Genomic DNA, 25,293 nt, shown 5'->3' with positions numbered 1-25,293 from the left:
TGGGAGAAATTTGCTCAATACCATGAACTCAAAGTATTAAAGAATTTAAAATGAAGACTTTCTGGAATTTAAGAAATGAAACTGTACATATAAAATGAATGCATCTCTAAAGACTTCACTAGAAAACTCATTATTGTCTTATTTGAATGTACTATTTTCTCTTCTCCTAGGAATCAGTGGGAAAAAAATTGTGTCATTCTTCACATTTCTTTCTTCATTGACTCCAGGGTGATATTTCCAAGACAACGTACCATGAGAGCATTTTACTGTTCTTTTGGTATTTTTTTTCTTTTTCCTTCCTCTGGTAGCACTGAAGCAGGTTGGATTTTATCATTTTTATTTTGAGTTTACTTCTACTGGGCAAAGAGGAGCAAATTTAACTCCCTCTACCTGGAATAGAACAATCAACAGCCGGTATTGTTCCACTAAGGGCTGCTTTAGGTTGTCCTTTAGGTTCACCTTGGATATAAAGCATAAAGGCAATGACAAAAAGTATCTAAGAATGACAATGGAAAATTTTCTCTTCCCTGTTCAAAGAGACCTGACTATAAGAAATCTCAACCATCTAATCCTATTGAAACTTGACACTCCAACTGGTCAAAATGATACATGTCAGTTACTTCCATTTAACTATGTCCCTTCTTTGATCAAGTTTTTCACTTTTAATAAAGTGACTTGTGGCAGAATTTAATGATTTTATGAATCTCTTTTTGGCTTTAAGGAAAGGACTTCCATTTTACGCTGGTCATATTTCCCTGCCTCCTTCTTCAGTGATCAAGTGATGGTTAGTGTTTACAGAGAGTTGTTATGTTGAGTGAGGCATGGAGACTGGAATAATTCGCTCGTGAAGTGTTTAAACAAGGCAGCTGATAAATCACAAAATGCTTCCCTTTCCCCCAGGGATTAGCTCTTGAAACGCATGAGGGAACCGAGGAAGTTACTTTCTGATATCTCTTGGAATTATGTGGCATCCTAAGGTGCTGCTCCTCAGGGAAGAAAAACAAAGCTCCACATCTTCTGTGGGGAAAATAGCAGATCTATGAGCAATCTAGCTAAGAATACCCTTGATTTACAACTGAATATACATCTATATTTTAAAAACTTCATAGCACATATATCTAGTTGCCTGACATGCGAGTTTTTCTAGGTGCCAATTTACTATACCTTTCAGGCCCCAGTAACTTCACTTTGCTTCCAGCAGTCCCACAGAAGTGCACAAAATGAATTTGACACCTACTAACCCAGATATCTCAGCCTTCCACCAAAGAGCTGCTGAAGTGTTTCCACGTCAAGGCTGAGTCTCTTGCAACGGTGGTTAACGACTCTCTGCCCTAACTAGATACGGCCATGGGTTACTGCTGCTCTGAGTGCAAGAAGGAAACCATAATTCATCTGATGTGGCTTTTTCTGCTGAGGCGCGTGCTAGCATTGACAAGTGGCAAACCATTGTGCAAAAGTAAGTTTCATGTAACTAGAGAGCCATCACTTCCACTGTCACATATTCCTCTTGCACTGTTGAAAGCAGAATGTGGCGAAACGCTGAAAATTAGGATCAGATGATTGATTTGTTTACAAACGGAGAAAGGTCACTGTATAAACCCCATAATGAATGAATGAATGAAGAAATAAATTTAAACTACAGTTGGGTGTGGCCAATTTGATTATCTACATTCAAATGATAGGTACCATAACTCTTTACTCTTAAGGCTTCCTAATTTATTCATACATTTGGGCATGCACACAACTAGTATATATTAAATCCCTACTATGTGTGAATCATTGCACAAGGAAATTTGCAGGGTATAAAGATGAATCAGATATGGTCCCTGACCTCAAGAACTTGGCAAGAGATTGAGGCAAGAGCTAAAAAACATATATACCAAAAATTGTAACATAAGAGAGGATGTGCTAAGTGCTGTAATAGAGCTTTGGAGGTTATCAGGGATGAAGACCTTGCTCCTGACTAGGCTGGTCCAGGAAAGCTTGTAGAAGAATCTGTGGTAGGGTTATGGACCCTGTAGAGAAAGTATAACTTTGAGAGTCAGAAATGATTTCAGCAGAGAAAGGAATGTGAACAAATGTACAGAGGTGAGCCATGCACTTTGGGGGGCAAGTAAGAGACCAGCTTGACCAGAAAATGTAAAATCTATATAAACTGAAAGCTAGCTTGGTTTCAGAATGTGGAGGGCCCCAACTGTTAGAAATGTGTTATTTTTTAAACAATGAAAAACTGCTTAGGTTTCTAAATTGGAAAGTGACATGATTAAAGAAATGTGTCGGGAAGATTAATTTGGTGGTGGTATGTAGGGTGGATTACACATCTCCATCTTCGAGATGAACATGCTAAAGAAGGCCCTGAGGTCATTATCTCCTATTGTCTTTATTTTCCAATCTAATGCTCTTCTCTTTAGCTTGAAAAATCAGACGTGACTATACTACTCATAAATAACAATTCATATTTATCATCCATATTTTTCATTCTTAGAGATTTAATAAGGTTTTCTCTCCTTCATAGTGTCTGCCCTCCCTCCTTTCCCATTCTTAGAATTATCAGTGATTCTCAAAATTTTTTGAGTTGAGTACCTTACTCTTCTTCGATTTCATATACTGCCTCCTGACACTCAGAGGAAGTGGAATTAAGTTTTATTTTAAAACTTTTACAATGACTTCTAGAAGCCTGATGATCAGTGCTGGTAATCATTGTTCTCTGTTTAACCCTAAAGTATGGTGAGGAGAGTGACGTTACTGTCAAAGTCCTTTAGATCAGTGGCTACGCTAAGCTCAGAAGACCTGGACCATCCTTCCTCAGTCGTTGTCTTGACAGGAAGCATGGAGAGGGTTCTCATTGACACCACTTGGAGCAGCACTTCTACCATGCACTGTGGTTGGCTGTATAATAACAGTTCTCCTCTCACAGTCAGTTTCTAAGGGTTGATATGTATTATAACCACTAGAGATAGGCATATTCAACACCCTTTCACACCCAGTTCCACTTGCCCTCCTGTACTACGAAGACCGGGAAGGCCATAAAAACTACATTTCCCACACTCCCTTGCAACTAGGTTTCTGTTTGCGATCATAGATTTTACGGAGAAAAAACGTGAAAGCAGAAGACGGCAACATGAAGGGGCAGCCACGTTGGGAGGGAAACTGGATCTTCAGACAAGCTCTATGGCAGAGGAGTTTAGTTCTTCTGGGACAACTGCTGTGAACAGTTTTATCTCCAGTTCTAAGCATCATAGGTGCTGAGCATCTGTGGGTTTTGCTAGGACAGGTTCATTGAATGGTTGACCATTTCTCCTGGCTTCATCCAAACTCAGTTTTCGTCCTACAAGTTTTGCTCTACCTATGACCATGTAATAAACCTTTATCTGCTTAAAGAGCCAGAGTGAATCCTGTTGTCTGTGACTAAGAACCCTAAATGATATAGCATGAACTCTATCTGACCACTGAGCTTTTCCATGGGAGCAGAATGGCCCAGCAAACCAAAAAATGGGCTGCTGAGTCAGAGTTATGTTGTGTACTTGCTGTAAATCTTCTACAGATTAATTTGCTTTCTTTCTCTCTAATACGCAGTTGATAAGAAACAAGTACAGGATGACTGCTTTTGTGATATTCTTTAGATTGCAAGAAACAACTACTCAAACTAAGTCACAGAAGGTGGATGGCACAGGGGAGGATGTGGCAAGCATACATGAGTAACAGTGGCAGCTGAAGTGTCAGGGGATTACAGAAACAGGAAATATACTCAGGTTGAGTGTTAGAAGAGTTGACACTTGATCTACAGCTTCTTTAGGGGCCCTAGCAGAAGGAGTTGGAAGAGTTTCACTCTGGTACTCTGCTATTAACACGACCTAGCTACTCTTGGATGTCAGCTAGTATCCTCCTCTTGTTGAATTGCATATTCATCAAGGTTTCTGATTATTCATAGCTCTGCTTCCTCAGAACTTGGGCTTCTCGTAATTGTTCGTGGCCGTGACCCTACCTATGGCTCTCTGAGTACATCCTTTCAGCATTAGCTCCTCTGATAAGTGCTTGATTCTTTCTGAGGTTCTAAAACAAAATTCCCGAGAATGAGAATCTGATTAATCAAGCTCATTGTTTTTGCCAAGTATGAGGTCACTGCTCCAACCGGCCAAATCTACTGAGGTTGGGAGGTCAATGGGGCAGAGATGGCGAACTGTCCAGCAAAATTTGTGTTCTCTTCCCACAATATAGCATTGCCATTCAAAAGCATCTGTATTTACTCTTTTATCTAGTGTAGCCATGTCACCAGTTCTTGCCAACAGACTGTGAGCAGAAACGAGTGCCACTTAAGGCAATTAAAACGTGGGTATGTGTTCTAAACTCTCTCCCTTTCCACAGGCAAAAAGGGCCTGGGGCACTGAATCACCATGTGGAGGACAGCCACCAATACACCTGGAACATCTACAGTAGACTCTAACTCCTGAGTCTCAAACTTCTATTAATAAGATGCTGAAATTTTGAGGTTTATTTGTCAGAGCACTTAGCACTATCTTCACTCCATGTAGTTATAGAAAAGGTTATTATTTTTGTTTCCTAAGAGTGCCGTAACATAGCAGCATAAACTAGATGGTCTAAAAGAATAGAAATTCATTCGCTTATAGCTGTGGAGCCCAGAAGTCTGAAATCAAGGGGGCTGTAGGCCATTCTGCTTCCAGAGGCTCTAGGGAAGAATCTTTCCTTGCCTCTTTCTGCTTCTGATGGTGGCCGGCAATCCTTGGTGTTCCTTGGCGGGCAGCTGCAGCACTCCTATCTCTGCCTCTGTTGTCACATGGCCTCTTTCCTCCTATGTCAACTCTGTCTCTGTGTCTGAATCTCTCTCCCCTTTCTCCTACAAAGACACCAGTCATTGAGTTTGAGGGCCTACCTTAATCCAGTATGACCTCGTCTTAACCAATTATACCTGCAAAGACCCTATTTTCAAATAAAGTCACATTCTAAGTTTCCAAGTGGACATGAATATTTGCAGGACCCTGTTCAATTAAGTATAGTCATCTAGTAAAAAATGTGGCTGTGTGGAGTGCCCCTTTAGCAGATAATAAAGGCATGTTAAGCATTATGATCAACATATGTATAAAATTTCAAAAAATGTTATTCATTTAACATGCTGTAGAAAAAAATGAATAATGCAAGAGTTAAGGTTTAGAGAGCTAGTGTGCTATTCTTTGAGTTTCACATCCTTCTGTGCTTCAGTCCCAGGCACCACCACTAAATTACAATGAAATGAGCCTTGTTTTGAACTCACATAAATCTTTATGAACAAATAAATGAGACAGAAATGGATTGAAGGCAGATGAAATTCCTCCCTTTACTGAACTTACAGTTTAGCAGGGAAGTCAGACACCAAACATTAATTATGCAAATAACTATTTAAGTAGACTTGTAATAGACGCTTTGAAGGAGACTACAGATGCAATATGAGTGGAGATCTAACCAAGCCCTCCACTCTGGGGAATAACACCTAAGCCGAAAGTTAAGAGAGGTTTGCCATATGTGTTTGTACAACACCAGGGGGCATCTTTTACACTGGAATCTATGTGAATAGTGCTCCTGGATCTTTTGCAGAGCACATCTGTAAAGCTGAACATGGCAGCCCTGCTTAATGGGGAGGAGTTAGATGAAGCACATTAAGCAGATGTGGGGGGGGTGGTGTTGGTGACAGTGCTGAGAAAGAAGACAGATAATCATGGTAGAGGGAATAGCATATTACAAGACCCTGATGTGGGAAGGTGCTTCACCTGACATGGGGGAAATTATCTACACTCTCAAAACCTCAATTATTTTATTGGTAAAACTGGGGATAATAGTACTCCTCTGGCAGAGTTATTCTGAGGCATCGGTGCTCTGTAAGGAAGCCCAGTGGCCAGCACAGAGGAGGGTTCAGTCTCTGTGTTTCCTTCTTTATTTCCTAGAAACAAGGTGAACTTGGGGTCACCAATGTGACATTTAACAAATAGCAGCTAACTTAATTCACACCTCCACCACCAACACTCAAGGTTCTAGGACTACCAATGATTGCTAAGTAAGGCTTGTTTTCCAGGCAGCCTGTGTGAGAAAGGCCATATCTGGACAAAATGAACACATTACTCTAAGCTTGAGATGATCGAAAAGAGAACTGAAATTATGCCACTACCCCTGCTTACCGCACAGGACACACACTTCTCCCCGCCCACACTCGTGTGATCTTATCCCTGCCCCATCTGACACTTTGATGTTTCAGGAAGCAGTTCTTTTCCTATGTCCCTACTCTATTTTTTTTTTTTTTTAATATTTATTTGGCTGCATTGGGACTTAGTTGTGGGATCTTCGTTGCAGCACGTGGGATCTTTTGTCGTGGAGCACAGGTTCCTCTCTAGTTGTGGTGTGTGGGCTCTAGAACACGCAGGCTCAGTAGCTGCAGCATGCAGGCTTTCTAGTTGTGGCTCGTGGGCTCTTGAATGCACAGGCTTGGCTGCCCTGCGGCATGTGGGATCTTAGTTCCCCGACCAGGGATCGAACCCGTGTCCTCTGCATTGGAAGGCAGATTCTTAACCACTGAACCACCAGGGAAGTCCCTGTCCCTACTCTATTTTTTTAAACATTTTAATTTCCTTTTATTGTGGCAAAATATACATAACATGAAATTTACCATTTAAACCACTTTTAAGTATACAATTCCGTGCAATTAAGTACATTAACAATGCTGTGCATTTCCAGAATGTTTTCATCATCCCAAACAGAAACTCTGTAGCATTAAACAGTATCCCCCTCTTTCTTCCTTCCCTCAGCCCCTGGTAACCTCTATTCTTTTTTTTTTTTTTTTTTTTTAATTTAGTTGGAGATTTTTGAATGAAATTGATACAGGCTAAAGTCTTTTTTTTTTAAATTAGTATTTATTTATTTATTTATTTATGGCTGTGTTGGGTCTTCGTTTCTGTGTGAGGGCTTCCTCTAGTTGCGGCAAGTGGGGGCCACTCTTCATCGCGGTGCGCGGGCCTCTCACTATCGTGGCCTCTCGTTGCGGAGCACAGGCTCCAGACGCGCAGGCTCAGTAATTGTGGCTCACGGGCCCAGCCGCTCCGCGGCATGTGGGATCTTCCCAGACCAGGGCTCGAACCCGTGTCCCCTGCATTAGCAGGCAGATTCTCAACCACTGCGCCACCCGGGAAGCCCATGACCTCTATTCTTTCTGTCTCTATGAATTTGCCTATTCCGGTACCTCATATGTAGAATCATACAGCATTTGTCCTTTTGTGTCTGGCTTATTTCACTTACATAATGCCTGCAACATTTATCCATGTTGTAGCATGTATCAGATTTTTTTACTTTTTATGACTGAATAATAGTCCATTGTATATACATACCACATTTTCTTTACCCCACTCTCTTTTGTACAGTTATTGTAATGCTGTAATTTGCCTGTTCCCACTAGATTCTGAGCACCTTGATGGCAGATGCGGTAGGTAGAATGTCTGCAATGGATCCCCATAAATGTCCTGCCTGAGTCCCTGAGATCTGTGAATATGATGAGCTATGACTCCTGAGATTATGTTATGTTATATAGGAAGAGTAATCTGGACTAGCCAGGGAGGCCCATTAAAAGCAGAGAGTTTTTTCCACCTGGTGACTGAAGAGGAAGGCAGAGAGATACGGGGCAGGAGGGGTATTCAACACACTGTTGCTGGCTCAAAGATGGAGGGGTCATGTGAAAAGAAAAGTGGGTGACTTTAAGAGCTGAAAGAGTCCCTGGATGACAGACAGGAAAGAAACCAGGACCTCAGTTTTATGACTGCAAGGAACTGAATTCTGCCCATATCATGAATGAACTTGGAAATGCATTTGTCCTCAGAACCTTATACCTGAGAACCCAGCATGGCTGACATCTTGATTTTGGCCGTGTGAGACCCTGAGCAGAGATTCTTCCAGGCTGGACTTGTGACATACAGAGTTGGGAGCTAATGAATGGGTGTTAGGTTAAGCCACTAAATTGGTGGTAATTTGTTACTGAGCAAGAGAAAACTGCTACAGCAGGCACTCTGCCTTTTCATGTTTAATCCCCAGTGTTTAGTCCAGTGCCTGGAACTGATTAGCTTCCCAGTAAATACTAACCAAATAAACTGAAGGAGGAGGTGGGAGGAAAGGATGATGGAAGGAAGTGAAAAGGGAGGAAAAATGAAAAAAGAATGGAAAGTGGAGAGCAATGAAGAAAAAAAAGAGATCAAGTGTAGGGGAGAGCATCTGAAAGGTGATCTTCATTGGTAAGTGCATGATGGGAATGTGTCTAAAATATACCTGGATTATCTTTCACCTCCTCCAGAAATTCACACTTGTCAGTGTTCTTTTTATTTTTATTTGATGTCTTGATTACTTAATTGTGTAAATCAGCCATTTGTTTAGTGTCCTTTTGTCACGACTTGTGACTTGAATGAATAGAAATCATAAACATGATTTCATTTTAATTAAGAACAGTTCAGATTTAAGGCTTGTACATTCATTTTCTGATCTCTCATGCACCCAGATGGTAAAGAATGACCTGCTAATAAAGATGTCAAAAAAAAAAAAAAAAAGAATGACCTTCTGGGAAAAGTCCCTGAGGGCACTAAGTCAAAGGGAACTGGGATATTAATGTGTCTGGATTTTGAAGGAATTTGGCATAAATAATTGTAATAATTTTTGTGAAATTATATGCCTTATTCTATTCTAAGAAACAAACTATGAGTTGATCCCTTGCAATGACCACTCATCTGGATTTTGAATAATGTAAAGAGATGCCCAAGCTTTTGATATCTAAAATGTCACTTTTACAGTTCCTCACATAAAAAGGAGAATAATTTCCCTGACACAAAATATCTTCCTCATCCATGTGCCACAGCCCTTGTAATTTCACAATTAGACATTCCTTTCTTCAGATTAATCATTGATGCTAACCCTTATGAAATACAGTCATATTACTAGAAGGAGTAAAATGTAAGTTCATTAACCTTTACATATTAATAAATGTATCAGATTATTTTCTCTCCTTTGCACATGAGTAATGAAAATCTGTTTGTACGGGGCAACGCTGAAGAGAAACTAGCATCAAAGGCAACTTTACTTTTTTGGAATTCTCTGTAGTGCAAGCCCTGGTTGAAAGACTGTGATTGAGTACAAATTTAGATTTCATAACCTGATCTACTGCATGGTCAAAGGCATGTTGAAACGTCAAGGAAGGTTGCCACAGAGCTTAGATGCTTCCCTTATCTGATTAGGCACACAAAGTGATCATGCTCATCAAGATATTTATTAAATTTTTTTTTTACCATCAATGCTACTCCTTTATTTCATAATTTAAAAAACGTAAATCATATCCCCCCCCAGCTTTACTGAGGTATAACTGACAAAGAAGATGTTTATTTTTCACTGTGACAGAATGACGACCTCATCTGGCTGAAGAAAAATAGGAATATTTTTGGGCATGTAACTGAAGAGTATAGAAGAGTGCAGACTTCAAACAGAGATGGAGGGCTCTTAGATCAAATGTTCACAGAAACCTTGGCCTCTCTGTCCTGCTCTCTTTCTTCCTCACTGTCTCTACCTTTCTCTCTACTTTCTTTCTTTCTTTATCCACTCCCCACCCTCTCCAATCTTCTTCCCCCCCCTCCCCCTCTCCCCTTCTCCCCTTCTCCCCGTCCCCATCCCCCTCTCCCTCTCTCTCCATGTGTCAAATCTGCTTTTCCCTGTTTTGGCTTTATTCTCTGGAAATTTCTTTTCCCTGATAAAATAGATGGTGTCCTACAGTACTCTTGGGGTATAGTCTGCCCTATGGCTTATAATTTCAGAAAGAAAAGATGCAGTACTGGGAATGACCCTGATTGGCCAAGGTTTGATGACCTCCATCCCTGTACAGGGAGATTGGTCCTCTGTTCTCCATATGAGAAAGAGGTTCTTTTACCAGAAGAAAAATGTTATATGCAGATGAATCTCAGCTTCCACAATCTAATTTCTAAGGTCTATTTGGATTGGTGGGATGAATCAATACTTGGCTTCCCTTATTTACAGCAGAGAGCAAAGTTTCTATTTCACATTGATGTTATATGCTTTCAACACTTCTATAGCAGAGGTGGAAGAGGAGAAAGAGGAGGAGGAGGAGGGGGAGAGCAATACTGAAATATTTATTGTTATCTTTTACTGTTATTCTCTTCTAAGAATACAACAGCTGAATCATTGCCCTTCGAATATTGAACAAATATTTTCAAAACTAGAAACGTGCTGTTTAGATGAAGCTGGACTTCTAAATTCCAATTTGACTGCTGTAATCTGAGTTAAAATGTAGTTACATCTCATCAAGAATTAAGTGCTGGAACAAGATATTTAAAACAAAATCAAGAGTCCTCAGTTTAGGGCTTCCCTGGTGGTGCAATGGTTAAGAATCCGCCTGCCAATGCAGGGGACACGGGTTCAAGCCCTGGTCCAGGAAGATCCCACATGCTGCAGAGCACCTAAGCCTGTGCACCACAACTACTGAGCCTGCGCTCTAGAGCCCGCGAGCCACAACTACTGAGCCCATGCACCTAGGGCCCATGCTCCACAACAAGAGAAGCCACCGCAATGAGAAGCCCACGCACCGCAATGAAGAGTAGACCCCGCTCGCCACAACTAAAGAAAGCCCGTGCACAGCAACAAAGACCCAACACAGCCAAAAAAAAAAAAAAAAAAAGAGTCCTAGATTTATGTTTGACTCCAACTCTTTTTTTTTCTGAGGTAAAATTGGTATATAACGTTATATAAGTTTCGGGTGTACAGCATTATAACTCAGTATCTGTACACACTACAAAGTGATCACCACCAAAAGTCTAGCTGCTGTCCATCACCATACAACTGATCTCCTTCACCTATTTCACCCACCTGCCAATTCCCTTCCCCTCTGGTAACCACCCATCTGTCCTCTGTACCTATGAGTTTGTTTTGTTTGTTCATTTGTTTTGTTTTGTTTTGCTTTTAAGATGCCACATGTGGGTGAAATCACAGGGTGTTTGTCTTTGTCTGATTTATTTCAATTAATGTAATACCTTCAAGGTCTATTCACATTGCAAATGGTAAGATTTCATTTTTTAAGGCTGAGTAATATTCCATTTTGTGTATGTGCATTGTATATATGTATACATATATATCATATCATCTTTATCCATTCAACTATCCATGGACACTTAGGTTGCTTTCATATCTTGGCCACTGTAAATAATGCGGTGATAGGGGTGCATATATATATTTTTTGAGCTAGTGTTTTCATATTCTTCAGATAAATATCCAGAGGTGAAATAGCTGTATCTATATTTAATTTTTTTAGGAATCTCCATACTGCTATCCATTGTGGCTGTACCAATTTACACTCCCACCAACAGTTCACAAGACTTACCTTTTCTCCACATCCTTGCCAACAACTGTTCTTTCTTATCTTCTTGATAATAAATAGCCATTCTGATAGGTGTGAGGCAATATCTTGCTGTGGTTTGATTTGCATTTCCCTGATGATTAATGACGTTGACCATTTTCACATACCTGTTGGCCATCTGTATGTCTTCTTTGGAAAAATGTATATTCAGATCCTCTATTTTTTAATTGGCTTGTTTTTTGTTGTTGTTGAGTCGTATTAGTTCTTTATATATTTTGGATATTAACCCCTTATTGGACACATGATTTGCAAATATCTTCTCCCATTCAGTAGGCTGCCTTTTCATTTTGATGATGGTTTCCTTTGCTGTGCAGAAGTTTTTGGTTTGATGTAGTCCCATTTGTTTATTTTTGCTTTTATTTTTGTTGTCTTTGGAGTCAGATGCACAAAAAACATTGCTAAAACTGATTTCAAGTAGCTCACCACCTATGTTTTCTTCTAGCAATTTTATGGTTTGGGGTCTTACGTTCAAGTCTTTAATCCATTTTGAGTTAATTTTTTTTCTAGATGTAAGACAGTGGTCTAGTTTTATTCTTTTACATCTGTGTGTCCAGTTTTCCTAAAAACCAGTTATTAAAAAGATTGTCTTTCCCCCATAATACAGCCTTGCCTCCTTTGTGGTAGATTAATTGATCATATTAACATGAATTTACTTCTGGGCTCTCTATTCTGTTCTGTTGATCTATGTGTCCATTTTGTGCCAGTACCATATTCTTTTGATTACCATAGCTTTGTAATATAGTCTGAAGTCAGGGAATGTAATACTTCCAGCTTTGTTCTTCTTTCTCAAGATTGCTTTGGCTATTCGGTATCTTTTGCAGCTCCATACAAATTTTACAGTTATTTGTTCTAGCTCTGTGAAAAGTGCCATTTGATAGAGATTGCACTGAATCTGTAGATTGCTTTTGGCAGTATGGACATTTTAACAATATTAATTTTTCTAATCCATGAGTTTAGTATATCTTTCCATTTATTTATATCTTCTTCAATTTAATAGTGTCTTATAGTTTTTAGTGTACAGTCTTTCACCTCCTTGGTTAAATTTATTCCTAGGAATTTTAGTCTTTTTGATACAATTGTGAATGGAATTCTTTTATTAATTTCTTTCTGATAGTTCATTATTAGTGTATCAAAATGCCACAGATTTCTGTGTATTTGTTTTGTATCTTGCAACTTTACTGAATTCATTTATTAGTTCTAACTAATGTTGTCCAAGTTGTCGGCATATAATTGTTTGTAGTAGTGTCTTATTAGCCTTTGTATTTCTGTGGTATCAGTTGTAACTTCTCTTTCATTTCTGATTTAATTTTTTTGAACTCTTTCTTTTTTTTCCCCTTTTTATCTAAAGGTTGTCAATTTTTTCTTTTCAAAAAACTAGCTCTTAGTTTCACTGATCTTCTCTATTATCTTTTTAGTCTCTATTTCATTTATTTCCACTCTGTTCTTTATTGTTTTCTTCTTTCTATTAATTTTGGGCTTTGTTTGTTCTTTTTTCTGATGCTTAATGTAAAGAAAGACTGTTTATTTGAGGTTTTTCTTATTTCTTAAGGTGGACCTGTATTGCTATTAACTTCCCTCTTGAAACTGCTTTTGCTGCATCCTAGGAAACCAGAGAGGTATGGAAAATGGGAGGGGAAGAGAGAAGGCTTTCCTGTCAGCTAAACACTTGAAGGCTTTACTAAATTTTAGGTTATACGTTAAAGCTGTCAAAAAGTATTTCATAGACAATTGGCTCTTCCTTCCCCCCTCCAAAAAACACCAGAATATTTTAAAAGTTAATGTTATGATACAGAATAGAAACTAGTCTTAACAATGACTGCCTGTTTTACCTCAGCGTTTTGGAACTTGGGTTGTGTTTTTTTCCTAGTAGTAGAGAATAAATACAGTCAAAGAAAAAGCTCAAGGTTGGCATCATACTCAGCCAGCAACTGAGAGCTGGGAGATAAGTCCAGTGAATTGTGGACAAGTAGCTGGTAGCTGCACTGGCCAAAGGAAGGATGGTACCATTTACCGATTAAGCACCTAGGTACTAGTGCCGGGGTTTTACGTATATATTGTCTGTCATCTACGTGACAAAAGTGCATGACCATTATCATTATATTCATTTTGCAGAAGAGGAAGCTGAGGTCAGAGAAGCCAAGTTACTTGGCTAAGATCACACGGTTTAAGCGCCAGCACCACCCAGTGTGACTCAAGCTGCAGTCAGCATGGGACGTGGGTCATTCCTAGAAGAGGCTGTGTTCTCAACCAGGCAGAGAGATTGTGACAGTGGGGTAGACGGGCAGGCATTGTCCTGGAGTCTTTGGAGCTGCTGGTGTTATCAGGAAAGTCTGCCTTCAGTTTATACTAGGCTGCGGTTCAGGGTAAGGCTTTCAGCCTTTAAGGAGTGTAACAAAGGCAGGAAATTATAACATGGTGGATAAAAGCTAGGGCACTCAGTGAGCCACATCTGGGCTAGAGATACAGGAGACAATGATCTGTGCCCATGGGCAAGGTACCTGAGCTCTCTAAACTGTGATAGTCTTATCTGTCAAATGGGAATAATAGTCATATCTTTCTTACAGGGTTTTGTGAAAATTAAGTGAGATGATAATATATGTAAAAATATAAGTAAGCCCCATAATAATGCAAATTTCAGATGCAATGCTATTGTCATCTGTCTCCTGGGCCCTGGAACTCCAGCTGCTTGGTTATAACACAGGCTAACTCAGAGCATTTCATCAACCTTGCAATAAAGAAACTTGTATTTTACATGGTTGAAGTTTTGGGACCCCACTTATAATCTTATGGTTGGGATTTACTCAGTGGTACCTGAAACACTGCAAACCTTTATTAAATGTACAATGGTAATGACAATAACAATAAAAGGAAAAAGGAAGAGGAAAAAAAAAAGTTTATCAGGAGCCCAGGCCTGAGTTCATAAATATGGGCCAAATTGTAAGGAAAAGCCCTCTCCTATTTTCCCTAAGCTAGAATTTTAATTCAAGAGAGCCACAGGGTCCCAGAAATCAGTATTGGCATACAAGGCTGTTTAAATCCTCTTTGCCTTGAGTCAAGACTGGCAGAGGAAGTGCAGCCGGCTGACCCTTCCAGGAGGGGAATCAGTGCCGCTGAGGGGAGGTGGAAAACAGACATAAGAGAAATGAGATGAAGATTGATAAATCCATCAGTGCTAAGGACATCTGAAACAGAGAGACACTGACAGGGACAAAACTACTCCAAATATCAAAGCACAACACGCTCCTGACGACATTTTTGAGGCTCCTTGGCAATTGCCCGATTAAAACTGATACTTGATTGTACATAATCTACCTAATAAAATCTATTTAAATTGTGACAGGGCTTCCCTGGTGGCGCAGTGGTTGAGAATCTGCCGGCTAATGCAGGGGACACGGGTTTGAGTCCTGGTCTGGGAAGATCCCACATGCCACGGAGCAACTAGGCCCGTGAGCCGCAATTACTACGTGTCTGGAGCCTGTGCTCCGCAACAAGAGAGGCCACGATAGTGAGAGGCCCGTGCACCGCGAGGAAGAGTGGCCCCCGCTTGCCGCAACTAGAGAAAGCCCTAGCACAGAAACGAAGACCCAACATAGCAATCAATCAATCAATCAATCAATCAATAAATCTTTAAAAAAAAATTGTGACAGATTAACGTTATTTCTAGTACCTCAAGTAGCTCGGAAGGAGAGCTTTCTTCCATACAGCTAAATCACAATTTTGGTTTTAAACTGAATGAAAACGCACTGATTATCAATTAAGCCATGGGATTGATAAAAATGCAGCACGTGGCTATTTGTTTTCAAGCTTTTTCTTTCTTCCTGATCCTCCACATTTACTTCTATCAATCTAGTGATTAGAAAAACAAAGTTCTGGTAAAGGATGAAAATGCTATTACAAATAAGAGCCATGGAGCAAAACCCGTATCGTGCCAAGTAGTGATGTTCTGTTCATTTCAATGTGTTTGTCAGCAAGTGCACATAGCAATTTTCATTATGAGCTTTGACTAGAAATAAGAACGGACCCAAATTTGCGGAAAAGCCGTTGCTTATTGCCTCTTCCCGGGAACCCCATTTGGCTGCATCTTCAAATATGTGACTTCTACATTCTGTTGATACTGTTAGAGCCAGAAACCTACAGAGTAATTAGTTGAGGTTTTGTCTACACAGCACAAACATAAGCAATTGGAAAGTGAAAAATTCAGCCAAATAATTGGGCTTTGTGTGTGGAGGTTCCTACATGACTTTAAATAGCCAGTTAGCTCTGTTTTGTTCAGCAAAGAGAAAATGCATTTGGACTAATTGCCTCTTTCATCACCATGAGGACCACATTATCAGTAATTGGCCTAGGGGAGTTAAGTAAGTACGTTGGAGTGCTTCTTTGTGACAGAATGGGGACAAGAAGGAGGGAGAAGATGGCTGAGAAACAAGGGAAAGGATTAGCAGGTTAGCTCGGAAAGACCAGAGGGAGGGTAGGATCGAAGGTAGAAAGGGGACAAGCAGAGTCTACTCAAGATCTCGCACGTGTCAGCAGTACTGTCCTCGCTTCATTACATTTGCATCTCTTTTCCTCATTGCATATAGAGCTGTGGTTCTTGACCTTTAGTATGACCACAACCACCTGGGAGGTGTGGTCAGACACAGATTGCAGGGCCCACCCTCCCAGAGTTTCTGATTCCACAGATCTGGGGTAGGGCTCAAGAAGTTGCATTTCTAATAGGTTTCCCCATGATGTTGGTACTGCTGTCCTTGAAACTGCACTTTGACAACCACTAAAGCATTGTTAAACATCATCACAAAGAAGAACTGGTGGATGGGAGGCTGAGCCACTCATTCAACGCCACACATGTACTGAGTAGGGAGTGGAGCTAAGACTGAGACACATGTGTCTCTGATCCATATTCCATGCTGCCTCCTCAGATACAGAGCTTAACAGGGACTTCATATCTAAGGCCAATGGGCCTGTAAAAATCTTTGTCTTACTTACTTCTTCATGGCACAGATGCTGCTGATCTTGTTCCTGATACATTACCTCTGTGGTGTTCAAGAATCCATTCTTATTCCTTCTCTACTCCTTCTCCACCAGACCATTAAATATTGATGTTTCCCAGGATTCTACCCTTGGCTTGTTTTCTTATTTTAGTAAGATACTATTTTGGTATATGAGCAGATGTCATTTTTCTGGTCTTTGGTGAGTGACCATCCCTGTTGAGAGCTATACTTGAGGTACCTACTGCTTCATGGTGTGCTGGCACAGAAGAACCAAGAAAAAAGTAATCAAATCCTTGCTTATTGAATTTCAAAAGCCAAGGTTAAGGTGTGAAATTAAAAAAAGTTTGAAAATCTACATGACAGGTAGAGTGCTTATTTTATGGTCCTTGCTACATGAAGGTAACATAAATTTGTCAGATGGTAGGAGTGGGAGGAGACAGGAGTGACAAGGTGAACTTAACTTGGGATGGAGCCAGGATTTGAAAGGATCAAATGCATTGAGCAGAGTCAATACCTAGAGACTCTCCAGCCTCTACTCCAGCAGGTCACAGTGGGGCCTGTGCCAGGGCCAGAAGCCAAGGGGAGTGAATGAGTGACCTGGACCACCTGGCATCCATTCAGCTGACAGGCCTGAGAGGGCTCCTGATGACCCTCCTGCTAACTAGCAGAGAGAGCACCTCCCATTGACAGGAGTGATACATCTCTCATTGGCTTCCCATACTGGATGTTGGCCCTCACACCTTGCTTAGTCCCTATCCTACCCTCTAGGGGGCCACTCCTTTCGGTGGCCCAGGAAACTTTTAAAAAGCATAGTGAAAAGTATTATTTTGGGCACCCAGGGTATGAATGCTGTTGGACAGAAAGTTATTGATATGGACTCATTAAGCAGAAATTCTGCATTTAATGCTGCAGTTTGAAGAGTCAGAAAGGGCTCTAATTGTTTGGTTGCTTGGCTGAAATATGGACCAAAAGGTGGCCTACGGTGAGCAAATTAGAAATGCCAGACCTGCCTTGGTTTCGTGTAGAGGAACAGATTCAGAGGCTTGGAAAGACTGGGATGTTAGAGTGGATTTGTCATTTAAGACCAACTTACCCACCTTGGGAGGGTACAGAAGGCATACCTTTCACCACGACTTTGAGAAATCAATTTGTGAGGGAAGCGCCAGCATTCTCGAAGAGCTCTGTGATTGCTCTTCTCTGTAGGCCAGACCTTACAGTGGGAACTGCCATCACTGAATTGGGAAATCTAAACGCAGAGGAAGATTGGATCCTGGGGTGCAGGGGCCTTAGTAGAGACTGAACACTTAACTATGGGCCACCACAGTTACCATGCAACCCGAGCTGTCCATCATGAATTGAGTATTATCTGACTGAGCAAACCATAAAGTTGGGTATGCACGGCAACATTCCGTCATCAAATGGAAGTGCTATATATGTCATCAGGCCCTGAAGGCACAAGTAAGTTACATGATGAAGTGGCCCAAATGCCCACAGTCCTCACTCCTGATAAATTGCCTTCTCTCTCCCAGCATGCATCTATGGCCTCATGGAGAGTTCGCTATGATCAGGTGACAGAGGAAGAGAAAATCCAGGGCCTCATTTGCAGATGGTTCTGCATGACATGTAGGTACAATCTGAAGGTGGTACAGCACCATAGCCCCTTTCTGGGACATCCTTGAAGGGCAGTGGCGAAAGGAAATCCAACCAGTGGGCACAACTTCAAGCAGGGCGCCCGGTTGCTCCCTTTGATGGGAAGGAGAGATGGCTGGGCATGTAATTATATACTGATTCATGGGCTGTTACCTCTAGTGACCCAGGAGCAAAATTTTTGTTTCCTGTCCCTGTGATCCTATGCTCTACTGGCCTTGAGGTCTTAATTCCAAAGGGAAGAATGCTTCTACCAGAAGATACATAATGATTCCACTGAACTGGAAGTTAGGACAGCTGTCCCACCACTTTGGGCTCCTCAAGCTTATGTATCAACAGGCAAACAGGAGAGTTTCGGTGCTGGCTGGGGTGACTAAGCCTGACTACCAAAGGAAATTGGACTACTAGTTCATAATGGAGGTAAAGAAAAGTATGTCCAGAATACAGATCTCCTAGGATATCTCTTAGTATTACCATGCCCTGTGACTAAGAGTCATAGGAAAACTGCATCAACCCAATCTAGATAGCACTATTAATGGCCCAGACCCTTCAGGAATGAAGGTTTGGGTCACCCCACCATGTGGGGTGAACCGCAACCAGCTGAGATGCTTGCTGAAAGCAAAAGAAATACAGAATGGGTAGTAAAAGAAGACAGTTACAAATACCAGCTACCTATGATCAGGTAACAGAAACCAAGGACAGTAATTGTCATGAGTATTTCCTCCTTATTTGTCATGGATATATTTGTATGTGTATTGGTTTTCTTCCTTTTCTTACCCCCTTATCATGTAATATAAGATGTACAGACCTTATATCACAGTATGTAAATAAAATTAACTTTACATCATGGTATTTAAGCTGCATAATATCATGGGGAAGAGTCAATGTCACTCAAGGCCTTTACCTCCTGCTTTGGGGGAGGCGTTAGTGTGTGTGTTTGGTTGATAGTTATATCATGTTAAGCAGAACTATGATCTTGTCATTGTCTTTGTTTGGAGATTAAGCATGGTTAACGAGACGCATATGAGTGCCAAACTGACAAGGGGTAGACTTGTACTGATTAATTTTATGTGTCAACTTGACGGCCATGGGATGCCCAAGTATTTGGTCAAACATTATTCTGGATGTTTTTGTGAGGATCTTTGAAATCAGCAGACTGAGTGAAGCAGATTGCCTTCCCTAGTGTGGGGCCATCCTGTGTCATTTCCCTTTAGCATGAAAATTTGCTTTAGCATTTTAAAAGGCAGATCTGCTGGTGATGAATTCAGTTTTGTTTATTCAGTTTGTTTAATTCAGTTTTGTTTCAGTTTTTATCTGACAATATCTTTATTTTATCTTCATTATGGAAGTATTTTGGCTGTAGCATTCTTAGTGGAAAGTGTTTTCCTTCAGCATTTTGAATATGTCATTTCACTGCCTTCTGGCTGAAATGGCTTCAGATGGTACATGAGCCATTGGTCTATCTAACTGTAATCTAATCTATTGTTTCCCTGATGGAATGGATTGTTTTACTCTGACTGCTTTCAAGATTTTCCTTTATGCTTGGCTTCTAGAAGTTTAACTATAATGTTTTTAGGAGGGGTTCTCTGTTTATGTTTTCGTTGAGCTTCTTTGACCAATGAGTTAGTTTCTCCTATCCAATTTGGGAAGTTTTCAGCCATTATTTCACAAATATTTTCCCTTACCTCTCCCTATGGCATTCCAATTACTCATATGTTGCACCACTTGCTATCGTCTAACAGGTTCTAAGACTGTTCATTTTTCTTTGATCTCTTTTCTGTGTTCTTCAAATTGCATAATTTCTATTATTGTCAATGAATGGATTCTTTATTCTGTTTAATTTACTTTTTTTTTTTTTACTGTTTTTATTTTTTAATTATTTATTGCAGTATAGTTGATTTACAATATTATGTTAGTTTCAGGTGTACAGGTGTACAGCAAAGTGATTCAGTAATATATACATATATATATTTTCAGATTATCTTCCATTATAGGTTATTATAAGATATTGAATATAGTTCCCTGTGCTATACAGTAAATCCTTGTTGCTTACTGTTTTTAATTTTTAATCTATTATTAAACCCAGGTAATGAATTTTTCCATTTGTTATAATTTTCAGCTGTAGAATTTGTTTTCTGTTGAGATTCCTATCTGTTTATTCATTGATATTGCATTTTTATTTACATCTTTGAACATATTTTACTTTAATTTTTGAATATATAAATGTAGACATTGCTTATAAGCCTTTCACTGCTAAATCCAATACCTTGGCCTACTTGAAGTCACTTTCTATTGACTGCTTTTTTCTTAACTACAGATCTCACATTGCTGTTTGCTTGACTATTAATTTTTGGTTGAAAACTGCACATTGTAGATGATATGTTGTAGCAACTCTTAATTCTCTTATATTTTTCTAAAGACTGTTATTTTTTGATTTAGTAAGCAGTTAACTTTCTGAGACGCCAAGTGCAAGCCTTGTCTCTCCTACGGTATATAACAAGTGATGTCTCTGCACTGTCCTTTTGGCTTTCCACCACTGCTTTTTCAGCTTGGCTTCATGGATTCTGCACTGTGTCTACATAAGTTGGTAGTCAGCCAAGGAAGGGCAAAGATGGGCTCACCCTTGCTGTGGTTTCCTTGCTTCTAGGCAAGGAATTTCAAGCTGTTCATCTGGTCTTGTGCTCTCTCCTCTGACACTTCAAGTCTGGAGGGTACACTTCAAATCTGTAAGGCTTCAGCTTTCTGTTCAGTTAAAAAAAAAAAAAGGGCAGCAGACTCATAGGTAAAGCCCTGTGTGGATCTATTTTGCAAGAGTCAATTCTTCTTTGGTCTCTGTTTGGTTTTTGGTGCCCCCCTTCCCCCCCGGGCCACTTGAGACACCCATGATGCATAATTAAGCTGTCAGCCAGGGATTTTGGCAGTTCACAATCAGAATTTGGGTATTTGTCCTTTTGTAGTTCTCTTGTTGCTTGGATTTTTCCTTTAACATTCCACCTGTTTTTCCAGTCCTGAACTTTGATCTCTGACATTTTGAGCTGGTATGACTGCAATTTCCACTGCTTCTGTTTTCCACAATCATTGCTTGTGGGTTGGTAAGTGCCTACAGGCCAGAAAGCTGCAAACTGAGAATTATTATCTTTCCCAAATGCAGTTTTTCAAAACTAAATTATCCAATGACTTCTGCTTTTTGATTTTTCTAGTATCTTAATTTTTTTTAAATTCACTTAAAAAATATTTTTAATGTGGGATAGTTTCCACAATCACCATAACTGGAAGTCTAGTGAGTTGGTTAATTTTTAAAAATATGTCTACCAGGATGCTCTAAATTTATTCTCTGCATGGAAAGCAGGTCATCTTTTATTTACAAAGAAATAAAAACAAACCAACAAATTCTGGCTTTGCACAAGAGGATTCCTAGTATAAAATATTTTCTAAGTCATGTAGAGATATCTCAGAATTAACACTGGTCTTCATATGTACATTGGAGTCTGATGCTATAGGCCTTATAAGAATGCCTACTGGGGCTTCCCTGGTGGCGCAGTGGTTGGGAATCTGCCTGCCAATGCAGGGGACACGGGTTCGAGCCCTGGTCTGGGAAGATCCCACATGCCGCGGAGCAGCTAGGCCCGTGAGCCACAACTACTGAGGCTGCACGTCTGGAGCCTGTGCTCCGCAACAAGAGAGGCCGCGATAGTGAGAGGCCCGCGCACCGTGATGAGGAGCGGCCCCCGCTTGCCGCAACTGGAGAAAGCCCTGGCACAGAAACGAAGACCCAGCACAGCCAAAAATAAATAAATAAATAAATAGATAAATAATTAAAAAAAAAAAAAAGAATGCCTACTTTGGGACTTCCCTGGTGGTACAGTGGTAAAGAATCTGCCTTCCAATGCGGGGGACGCAGGTTCGATCCCTGGTCAGGGAACTAAGATCCCACATGCCGCGGGGCAACTAAGCTCATGCACTTCAATGAGAGAGCCCATGTGCCACAAACTACAGAGCCCACGTGCTCTGAAGCTCCTGTGCCACAACTAGAGAGAAAACCTGAACACAACAACTAGAGAGAAGCCTGTGCACCACAACTAGAAAGAAGCCTGTGTGCTGCAACAAAAGATCCCACATGTTGCAACTAAGACCTGATACAGCCAGAAATAAAGAGAGAAAGAAAGAAAGAAAGAAAGGAAGGGAGGGAGGGAGGGAGGGAGGGAGGGAGGAAGAAAAAAAAAAGAATGCCTACTTTTAACACAAAAATTTCAGTGTGGAGTTTATCAGGAACATCTACTATTGACCAAGTTCTGCACTACCTCCATTAAAGATAATTAGTTTTTAGATCATTAGGTTTTAGAAAATAAAACAATGTCTTCCTTTATAGGGATTATCTTTCCTTTTAAAGAGTTAGACCTTTTTTCATTATCACACCAAGAGTATAAGGTATGCTATTCTTTTTGGAATCCCTTGGTTTCTTGAGATTGTATTTTCTTTTTGTGTAGAAATCGACTGAGCTTTAGAAAACAGCCTTAAATAGGCAGATAGGACTAAAATAGGCAGATAGGACTGGTCATTCATGACTGAATGCTCTGAAAGAACTGGCCAAAAAGGCAGATTATAACAGTCAAGAATGAATGCTTTTATAATGAGGAAAATTCTTCTGCATCATTTGAGTAAAATTTCCCAGCATGTCAATCTACAACCATCTTAAACCACAGAATTTTCCAATGTTGCTATTACTTTATAGTTTTTCAATTTGCAGATGTTAAATCCAGTCTTGAATAGAACTAAGTATTTCATTTTCAACTTACTGCACTAAACATCTGGGTATCATCTACTTGAAGTACCTTTGAAACTACTGGTAAAATACTAACTCCATGCCCCATCCCACCTAGACATGATGAAGTCAGTTTTACAAGTTACTGTCACTGGAGGCAGCGCATGACGTATCTAAAGCCAGGTTAGTTATATGGATGTTAATTATCCAAGCAGTTGTGTTAATTGAAATGTATGTCTCCTGGATTGTTTTAAAAATTGGAACCCCAAGTAACCTCAAATTTTCCAGACTTCAGAGGTCAACTTTCCCTTTAAGACTTAAACAACAATAATCAGAGGTCCTATTCTGCAGGTAATCAAGAAGTTGAGATGTGTCCCCAAATGTTTATGAGGATCCTTGGGAGGGGCACAGAAACACAACTGATGACACCAGTCTTGGAATATGACTGCACTAGAGATTCATTAAAGATGATTCAAACAACCATAGGATGGTCTGCACAAAGCTGTCACTGTCTTAGGTACAAAACCAACATAAGTTAGCTCCCGAGGCATGTCAACGGAAATACTGATGTTTATCTCTCGCTTACAAAAATATAGAGAAATGGTAGTAAATAAAAAATACCTACTTAATGAGATGATTGCCAAGAAAAAAGGCACTACTATGTGAGAAATAACTCTTAGCAGAGATGCAATCTGTCTCAAATGAACATTCAAGAATCTCAAAGAACACTGCTTCACATCTCTGGGGACAGAGAAGCCTCAATGACAGCAAGGTAAATATGAAGTAGTGATCTTCCCTACCAAAGAGTATGTTGCAGTCCTTTACTCCTAATTTCAATGAGTGTTTCTATGAGGAAATGTTATAATAGGTGCTGCAATAGCCTAACAGCCTTGTGTTTTTGATTCTCATGGCCTCACATGACACTTGGATTCAGAAACGACCTTCTGTGGGGAAAGTAGCACAAGGCAAAACATCCATGTGTGGCGCAGACTGTGGCAGAGGCTATGTGACTCCCTAGCTGGCAACCATGGTGGCTTGTCCTTTGGGTGCAGTGGTTTCCCGATCACAGCAGGCACATTTTAGGCAGGCTTGCTGTGGGATGTGACCCTGGGTATCATTCCTCAACATGAATCTCTAGTCTTTTTCTAGAGCTTCTCCAGTGATTTTATATTCTACCTATATTCCACGATAAATCCCTTTATAGAAACTAAAAGGGAAGGAATTCTGTTATTTAAAACTGAGAATCCAGCTCATTACACTTGCCATCTCTTAGTATATCACCTGGATCTAATCTGTTACTCATTTATAACCTTGACAAATATTATTGGAAATCATATAACCAAGCTTCTCAAGGCAGTAAGCTTAATATACATCTGGGTATCAAGTTTAGTGAAGTGGCAGTGTTTCTCTCTTTCAGAGTAAAGTATATAGTTTTTTATATTATTTTGGTACTTTACCCTGAAATTGATTATTACCTTAATAATTGTTCAGGGAAATGATGGTTAAAGATGTATAGAAAAGCAGTAATCACTTTATCCAAATATATTCTCCAGGTTGTAAAATCAAAATATAATTTAAAAATCTTTTCTCACAAAATATATTCTCTTTAAAGAGCATTATTTATACTATTTATCACACATCATGGCACTGCCCATAAGGGAAATTATTACATAAATTGGGATAAACACTACGGGGTCAATACTGAGATTTAACAGTCTGAAGATTCTAAATCCCAAATATACTGGCCTCAGTAGCTCATTATAAAACTAGTGCTGTCTAGATTTCTAAGTTCGACTGAATTTGAAAGGCAAAGTAAACATGGAAAAACAGAGTATGTGGTCAATATTTAATAACCAATTTATAAACCTGATAAAGATTAGGTATGAGTATTAGTATTAAAAACAAAAGGGAACATATAAATAGAAAACTTTACTATATAGGATAAATAAAAACTTAGATAATTTTTAAAAAGAAATAAAGATTAATAATGATACTATGGAGAGTACACAACCAGCTATAGTTAACTCTGTGTATGTTTCATTCTAGTATTTATTCTATAGATAGTTTTTAACTGTTTATTTTGTTTTTCTATATAGAAATAAGTACATGGGAATTCTATGAGCTGTTTCTTTCACTTAATTTTATAAGTACACTATTTTTTATTTTTACACAATTCATATAATTTTATAAGTGTATAATATTCCCAGTTACCATCCAATGGTTTGAGTTATTCCCCTATTTACTATCACCAAACTGGGTTGTTTCCAGTTTTATGGTAATATAAATAATTGTGTAACAAACATCTTCATGCACTTAGCTATTTTTCAAATTCTCTCCTTAGGAGAGATTCACAGAATAGTAATTAGGGGAATCTCTTGATTAAAATTAGCTAAAAGCTTTCTAAAACAAATATTCCAAATTATACTCCTCTTGAAGTACCAGGTCTCTTGATTAATAACCCT

This window comes from Balaenoptera ricei, chromosome 9 (genome assembly GCF_028023285.1).
Source record: "Balaenoptera ricei isolate mBalRic1 chromosome 9, mBalRic1.hap2, whole genome shotgun sequence".
NCBI classification, from domain to species: Eukaryota; Metazoa; Chordata; class Mammalia; order Artiodactyla; family Balaenopteridae; genus Balaenoptera; species Balaenoptera ricei.
Note: the sequence above shows the minus strand (reverse complement) of the source record.